Source organism: Lissotriton vulgaris, chromosome 1_2 (assembly GCF_964263255.1).
Source record: "Lissotriton vulgaris chromosome 1_2, aLisVul1.2, whole genome shotgun sequence".
Classification (NCBI taxonomy): Eukaryota; Metazoa; Chordata; class Amphibia; order Caudata; family Salamandridae; genus Lissotriton; species Lissotriton vulgaris.
Window position 1 is genome coordinate 197,518,979 of NC_141686.1, and position 9,155 is coordinate 197,528,133.

At 42.5% G+C, this 9,155-nt stretch overlaps 1 protein-coding gene across 1 annotated transcript in view; it reads right to left on the reverse strand.

Annotated features, from left to right (window-relative positions):
• The window catches only part of LOC147734912 (glycine N-acyltransferase-like), a 148,937-nt gene extending 140,168 nt beyond the window's left edge, over positions 1-8,769 (reverse strand). The window contains exon 1 of the mRNA XM_086953679.1: positions 8,639-8,769. The gene's annotated coding sequence lies outside the window, so the exon portion shown is untranslated. The remainder of the gene's footprint in view (positions 1-8,638) is intronic.
• Positions 8,770-9,155: the final 386 nt, after the last annotated feature.

A 9,155-nucleotide genomic window follows, 5' to 3' on the forward strand; every position in this document is an offset into this window, starting at 1 on the left:
TGACGCAAGATGGCCGTCGTAATTCTGACATTACGAAAGAATTCGGCGAAATCTACAAATTAAAGATGCTATGAAATTTAAGTACTGTGGGCCCGATTCACAGAATGAACTTAAGACTCAATCCTATACTTACTACTATTTTGGTATTCACAGAATGCACTTACTACTTTTGGCATTCACAGAATGAACTTACTACTTTTGGTATTCACAGTAGTTAGGATTTTATCTTAAGTTTGTCTTAAAATAAACTTAAGACAGACTTAAGACAGACTTAAGACAGACTTAAGACAAAATCCTAACTTCTGTGAATGCCAAAAAATAAGTGACACCCTGCCACCCTTCAATGTTTTCCTCCTTTTACCGAATCGGTATTTACCGATTCGGTAATTGACATTCATTCCTATGGGCCTCCAGGCCCAGAGGAATGAATTGCAATTACAGAATCGGTAAATACCGATTCGGTAAATACCGAATCGGAAATTTTTACCTATTTTTTAGCTACATAGCATTTACTGATCCGAAAAAACCGAATCGGTAAAATTCGGTATTTTCGAATCGGTATCTACATCTAGCCCCAAGTGAGCACGTTTGACTGAGCGAAAAGTGCTGTCTTGTTTCCCCGATCCCTGAAGAATCGTGGGTTGTCATGTTCGATAGTTGCCAGAAACTATACTCTCCTTGGTAAGGTTAGGGGGCTTGTGGTGGCACTGTGAGCTAGCTGGTATAAAGGCTAATAAATCCTTTGGGATGTCTGGAATCAGTATGGAGCCCAATCCCTTAGTTTATGTTATCTAAACACACATAGTCTATATAGATTTGTAGGAACTACACAATATAGTGTAGTCAAAAAGAAATCCCTGGGTGTACACTGAAATAGGTGCGTTATGTTACTGCATAGGTTCTAACAAATCATACTGACATTCCTTGTAGGGGCATTAAGGGGAGAGTTTATGTAAAAGTAAAGCATTAGATAAGGAGTTCCACACTAAAAGTAAACGTTCACAATCTTTTTATTATTTTGTAAAAATGAAACCTCTTATCACAGAAAGATAAATTAAAAATCCAAAGAACATCTCTTTGAATAAGTGCAATAACATTTCAAAAGACAATTAAAAACAATTCATTATACATGAAAAACATAATATCACAATCATCAGAATTATAAAACAAAGGAGAAAAAGTTAATCAATACAATTCCACAAAAAACAACAATTGGATCCTTTTCACAAACCCCCTGTTATTGTGGCCTTGATATTTTTCGCCACTATTCTTATAGATCCTCTGGTCTTTTCCTTAATACTGGTGGTACAGTAGACAGTATCTATAATTTATGAGTATCTGCTACCCCCTTGACCTTGTTGGGATTCTAGCCACAAATGTGTCGACGCGTTTCGGTGTTATTTGTACTTGATGTTGTAACACCTTCATCAGAACATGCCGTCTCTTTAGGGTCACCGGCTTCTACACTTATATTAAAGAATTTCTGTGTGGGTACATAGAGAAAAAACAATATCACTGTTCTGGGGGCGTGTTAACCTGTTTAGGTATACAACACCTTATTTCTTATCCCCCAACTCGTTAGCTCAGCTTTAACAAGACTTGCGTGTTTTCTCTGAAGTTATTTAGACCTTTTCCTTAATTCCATTTAGATTGGCCTATTCATGATTTCATCAAGGCATTATTTACTAGTTACATAGATGATGAAAGACAACATATATTCATTCTAATATAGCAGATGTCATTATAAGCTAGGTTCATAGTTAAATTGTTCTTGTTACCCGTTGGGGACTTGGGTCACTAATGTCATATGAGACCATACCCTCCGTTTCTTTTTAGTGTGGGAACAGTATGGGATTTACACTCATTCTCACATTCAAAACAACATTCATCCTTCTATCATCTATCGTTGCTACCCATTTTGGTTTCCCCCTTACCCTTTAAATCTTGGAAGATTCCCCTGGGGACACAGTCATCAGGATGCCTATTATAGACGATCTCTGCAGGTTATTTGTTGCGCCTAAGGGGTAACAGTTTGATTTAATATAATTAGTTTGTTCTAAAGTCCTATGTTTGTTCCCCTCCCAGCTGTTGCAGTTTCCTATATTTACCTATGGGGTAATGGACCTTCTCAAGGATGGGAGGGTCTTTTCTCCTGTTGTATAATCAGGTAGAATATGATTCCCTCTCTCTCTCTCGGATATTTTGGTTCAACACTTGGTGAATACCTGTATAAGCGGGGGGGGTCATAGTTAACCATTGTCTCATTGTGGTTAGCGACCTGTCTTGTACGTTATAGTCCCCATCCCTCTTACCTTCATGAAATTTAAAACGCTCTCCTGAACGGGCATATGTCAATTTTTCAATTTTTCTTGACTTTGGAACTGGATATGTTCTGTAGGTAAGAGAGGTTTATTTAGATTTAAATTGCTTTCCGGGGATCTAACCCATCTACATTTTAGTTCGTTTCTATCCTATTTCCTTTAATTCTCTCAGGGAAGCATTTTAACAAAAATTGACGTGTATTTTATTTGCATGGGGAATGTCCCTTCTCTTTAGACTGACCCTTTTGACTGGATTCAAATACATTATTAATTTTCTGATTTACCTACACAATACAGGCCTAGTGATATCAGCCCTGAGAAGCTAGTGGACTGTAATTAAGGCTTTTAGTTGAGAAGAAGTTGCATTTAATAATCATTTGGTTTCTAGACTGCCCTAAAGCTCACAGCCACTCATTCCTGTCATAGTGCTGGGCGAGGATGGAGCATTGTGTTAGCACTGGGAAGTATTGCTGGAGCTCAGTTCATTATTGTCTCAGAATTCTTGTAATTATTGCCTTCAGAATAGTAGCTGACACATCCTCTATAGTAAGGGGAACCATATTCTATAAACCTCTGGGGCCTAAAAAGGACTTTAGTGTCACTGTGTTGGATCTCTTAGCCCCACGTCATCAAGTTTAGATTTTAACAACCACTTTGAAGACATTACACACGCTTCTAACAGAGGACTTTAAGAGAACTTAGAAGCTATGAAACGTGCAGGAAGGAAAGTGGATCCCTGTCATATAGCTGAACACCAGCTAAATCTCATCTGTACAAACATTTATATCACGTTGGAACTCTTCATGCCCCTACTGTGGTCTTACCAAAAGTTTATTTTTATTTTTATTAAACCAGACTTTAATTCTCCTTCCCAACCAACTAATCAAGGGCATTATTGCCCTTTGAAACTGGTGACTAAATACAGTGCTGCCAGAAATAAATAAGGGAACTGGACATAACATCGTAGTAAAGTACTACCATACTGCCATCATTGATACACTTGGTAGGATCCCCCCTTTTAAGCTTGATAAATCTGGCAATGCACCTGCCGTGATATGGTATACAAATTAATTAAAAGAGCAGACATTAGCATATAAGAGATTAGAATGGATTTGGAGATGTTCAAAACTAGAACCTGATAATGCTAGGCTTAAATCCTCCCGATAAATTTATCACAAAAACTTTCACACTGAGCACATAAACATTCTTGCAGAAAGGATTGAGGAGAGTGGGACCTAAGTGGAAAAAATAACTTTGTCAAAGAGGTCTCAAAATCCCTTGCTTGCAAACCCTATATCACTACCTATCTGAAATTATGTTTTATACTCTCCTTTGTTTAAGGAATAAAAAAGAAATACAACTTTGAAGGCCACCACAAGGTTAGCATCTTAAACGTCTTACAAAACCATTTGAAGCCAGGATTGGGGTGCAATCTTGGGAATTGTAAGGACATGACTAAGCAGAATGCGAAACAAATTATGCAAATCATTCAGTGGCCCCAAGTGATTTCTGTACTTTACACATTATACCTGCCTATTTGGAGCTTTTTAGTTCTTTTTGACCGAGTTAATCAACTTTTTTTTGTCACTGCCAAGATCCTGCAGGGCTGTTAATTTATTTATTTAGCTATTTATTTCGAATTTGTAATGCGCATGGCTGCGTCAGCGACGAGGCGTCCCAGCGCAACCAGAGACCGAAGACGGGAGCCTTAAGGTGTAGCAGAATGATTAGACAGCAGAAGTGGGGAAAAGCCAGGTCTTTAAGGATTTTCGAAACGCCAGATGGTTCGGAATAGCTTTAATAGGAGCCGGGAGCGAGTTCTAAAGTTTTGCCGCCAGACAGCGGAACGAATGCCCCCCGGCCTTAGCTCTCCAGACTCAAGGGGTGCAGACCAGCGCTAAGTCGGAAGATCTCAACGGACGCAAGGGCACGTAGGGCTCCAACAAGTGAGATAGCCCTAGTGGAGCCTGGCGAGTCAAGATCTTATGAGATTTGCACAGCGCATTGAACTGAATGCGCTGTGCGGCAGGCAACCAGTGGAGTTTGGGGAGCACATACGCCACTGAGCAAGATCTAGGCAGTGCAACCAGAATCCGGGCCGCCGCATTTTGGACCCTCTGCAAATGCTTAATGCTGGCCTTATTGGCTTCCAAGTAGAGGGAATTACCATAGTCCAGTCTGGACAAAATTGATGCTTGGACAATGGTCTGGCGCACCTTGGGAGGGAAGAAACCAAGCAAAGGTTTCAGGCCTTGCAGAAGCCCGAAGCAGACCCCTGCAACAACTTTCGATTGTTTGTCAAAGGTCAAACCATTGTCAAACCACACACCTAAGTTCTTCACAACCTCCTTTGGGCGTGGGGTGGGTTTGAGGCGGTCCGGCCAGCACTGCAGGGACCATAGCTCCCGGTCCTTCCCGAACAGCAGAATCTCCAATTTACTGGCGTTCAACTGTAAACAGTTTGCCGCCATCCAGTCAGAGCATGCTAGCAGATCCTCTTTGAATTTACCCAAATTGGTGTTGCATATCTTCGAGAAAGCGATCACCAATTCGGTGTCATTGGCATACGAAACCAGGGACAGCCCCCTGCCCTTTGCCACCTGTGCCATGGGTCTAACATAAATGTTGAACAAAAGTGGCCTCAATATTGAACAATGCGGCACCCCCTGGTGCAGCGCAACCTCCTGTGAGTGGAAAGGTGGAACTGAAACTTGCATTGGACCTCTCCTTCAGGAAAGACCGGATCCAGTCCAAGGCCACGTCCCTGATCCCAATTTCCTGAAGGTGTTTGAGAAGTATCTCATGGGAGACAGTATCAAACGCGGCACTTAATTCCAAATGGACCAAGGCCGCAGAGTCCCCAACATCCAAGCAGCCACGAATGGCTGCCAACATCACCAGTAACGCGGACTCGGTACTATGCCAAGATCGGAAACCGTGCTGTGATGGGTCCAGTTGGGAGATAGGCCGATAGTTTCCAGGTTCGACAGGGTCCAGGGACGATTTTTTTAGCAATGGAATGACTTTAGCGTGTTTCCACGCCCGAGAGTACCGATGCTGACATCATAAACAAGTTAGCCAGATCTAAGCTTACATGAGAGATCAGGGATTGAAACTGGCTAAAGTGGGCAGGATTCAAAGGGTCAGCCGGAGAGCCTGATTTAATTTTTGAGCAAAGGGCCTCAAATTCCGTGGGTGCCAAGGAAGGGAAAGATGACAAGATGTTACCCTCCAAGGAGTCCCCCATTCCTGGTACCTCCCTCTCCATTGGCAAGGCCGCCTTTTGGTAGGCCTAGGTAAATCTGCTCTACTTTGTTGACGAAGTACCGCACCAGCTCGTCGCACTGATGATTAGAGGCAATAGGAGAAACCCTAGTAAAACACCCACGCTGTTCATGCCATTGAGCAGGGAGAAGATAGTCTTAGCGGGATTCGGGCTAGCCAGAATTTTATTGGCCATGAACTCTGCTCGTGCTCTCTGAATGCACTTGTGGTAATGTTTAACAGCTGCCCAATATTGTAACTTAGCTGCCGCGTCATAAGAGCGTCTCCATGTGAGCTCAAGCTGCTTGCAGCCCTTCTTTGCTAGAGCTACTGAGTAATTAAATCAAGGATTAGATGGCCCTCACCCCTTCCCTCCCCGTTTAACCTGGATGCAGCTGTCCAGGCCGGACGTCAGCCAGTACCATAAGCCATGAACATGTTACTATGCTCCTACAGCCTATAAAGCTTTTGGATGATCCTGTTATCCTGTCCCGGCTCCCTAATCTCTTTCCCAGCTACAATAACTGGGAAGCTGGTTAATCAACAGTTGATTACTTACTTGGAGGAGAACAACAGCCTGGAACTGTATCCCTAGGGTGGAACAAAGTACAGAGACAAACGTGTTTGAGGTCACCAACAAGATTAGTCAGAGTCTAGATATGAGAAAGCCCACAGTCCTTATCCTATTCAATCCCTCAGCGGCTTTTAGTACTGCATCTCATGACTAAATGATCAAAAGACTACAAGGGATCGGCATCCACTTCAGAGCACTGGGCTGATTCCAATCATTTTTATCAGACACAGCACAATCTATCCACATGCCACCTTATAAATCTAAACTGACATCCATAGCTTTTGATTACGAACCACCCTATTTTACAACTAAATGGCCCTTGTAGCAAGCATAGTGCAAGCGTTTCGATTTGACATTCTATCTTATGCTGATGGCACACAGCTATACTATACATTTCTGATGATCTGGAGCATGCAACATCTAAAATTATTTAAATCCTATGCACAGTGGCCAGGTGATGAATCAGAATACCCTTAAATTAAATGGTGAGAAAATTGAGATCATTCTGTTTGATCATGCCAATACCATCAGGTCCCATGACTTGTGTCCCAGTGAATTGGGATCTGATCCATCTCCCAAAAAAGTGGCCAGAAATATATGTTTTCTAAATCACAGTGATCTCAGCATGAAGGAACAGGCAGCAGCAGTGTGTAGCACATGTTGTGGCATCCTGCGAATGTTCTTCAAGGTCTTTAACTCGATGCCTTTGAGCTGCAGAAAACGTTAGGGCCTAATTTACAAGTTGGAGGATGGGATACTTTGTCACAAACATGACGGATACCCCGTCCCCCGTATTACAAGTGCATTAGGATATAATGCACTTGTGATGGAGTATCCCATCTGCCAAGATCTAAATCCCTTACTCAGACTCTGATAATGAGCAGTTTGGACTATGCAAGTGCCTTGTATGTGGGCATGGATCAGCACTTATTGATGTGTCTGCAAACAGCCCAGCACACTTAACTGGGACTAGTATGTCGGCTTCCTACCAGTTTGGCTTCCATCCCAATGTTGAAAACTCTCCACTGGTTGCCAATACACATGCAAATGTTTTTTTTTAATTCTCATGCCATGTTCACAGGGCTCTCCATGGTAAAGGTCCTAATTACCTTAGTGTAAACATTACATTTTATAAACCGACTAGAGCCCCCAGATCTCTCTCCCTGGTCAGTGTCCAACCTGCCTGTGTCTATGGAGCTAGAGCAGGAGCCAGATCTTTCTTCTATCTTGAAGCCTGGCAGTGGAACCAGCTCCCTGACAATAAGTGCCTGATGGTTAATTGCAGCTAATTCTGACATGTTTTAAAAACCTGAATGTTTCCCTCTCAAGCAGTACTTTTATCTGTCCCCTTCCTCCGATTTCTTAAAGACCTTTTGAAAGGATGTGCCTGGCCGATAAACACAGGGGCCAGGACTCCAAAAACGTAAGCTTTTATTGGATATTGGTATAATAGAACCTGCAGGGCATCCAGTAAGAAACAACTTCCCACAGTCAAAGGTACACTTTCCACCACCACATTCCTCGTTCCCTCCAACCTTCCGTGTTCCACCCACAAGCCAGCAGGCAAACCCAACACCTTTGTTGAGCGGGAATAGCCCAATGGAAGTCAGCAGGAGTATAAATGATTTTTAACATAACATTTAGGACTGTGTTGAGAAGACATGGACTCAGGGTAACGAAGAGAAGTAACCAGGTAGCTGTTTATAGTCACATATTGTGAGTTGTGTAACTTTTCATTTTTACTTTCGCGAGTAGAACTTACAGAAAGGCAGGGTGAAAGAAATGAGTGTGTCAAAGATTGAAATGAAGCCTAGCACTTTGGGCACTTTCTCAGACTCTGAAAGCCCACATTGTGATATTCCATTTGCTCTAAACATCCACTATGCAAAATCCAAACCTATCGTCTTTGTCAAAGGTTGGTTTACTTGTGCAGTGATTCAAGTTCTTATTAAAAATTGTACCATCACCGACACAAGAATAATGGAGAAAAGAAAAAAGACAAGATAAAGAGAAACATACAAATATCAAGACAGATGTCGACATAAGAGAGAAATGACAAGAAAAAAAGAGGGAGGGAGTATGAGAGACAAAACGTGCAATGAGAGACAAAATGGTGAGGAGGAAGCAAGAGATAGGGAAGCGGGAGGCTGGACGGCAGGGAGCCATAAGGAAAAATACATAGAGGGAGACAAAGTAAAGGGTGAACAGCAACATCAAAAAGAGTCCCCGAGCACAAAGCAGAGAGAATGAGAGTCAGAGGCAGCGAAACTTTATGGGGATGTACAAACCTAAGCAAGGAGGGAAGCACAGATGGACAGAAAGGAAAAGAGAAATTGGAACAGGGAAAATATAAGTATGAGATAGGACATACAAGGAGGGAAGAGAGCGAAGATGGAACTTGTGGAAGAGATGATGAAACATGAGAGAATGATCTGGAGAAAAATGGATTATTGTATTCTCAATAAATCTGACCACCGACCTTTGATATCTGGAGTCGTCTGAGCACCGCTTGACTCCCCTTCCCCGTGTTTACAAGCAGCCGGACCCTTCCCCCGGCCTCAGCGTGAACTCAAGGCCCGACCGTTCCCTCTTCACTTTTGGGTGTTGAGAGCTGAGTCCTCGGAGTGAGTGCAGCACTCGAGGAGGGCACAAGAGACATGGGACACATTATTAATTCAGCATATAGTCCTCCCTCATCAAGCAGCAGGCGCCGTAAGAGATTTATTATTTTTCTTGACAAAACACTTGAACAGCTGCGGGGCAAGTGCCCTTGGCTTATTTAGATTGTCATTGTACAGACAAGGCCACCAAACGTAACTACTGAATGACTCATTTAGTCTGCTGAAATGTGTTTTTCATCAGGGAAATTGTGAGGAAAAAATGTGATTTGGCTTTACACTTTCTCCTCACATTTATTTTATGCCTGCACTCTTGATTAAAGAGAAGTTAAATAGGCTCTGTGAATGTGGACAACGTGAGGAAAAGCTGAGGAAAAT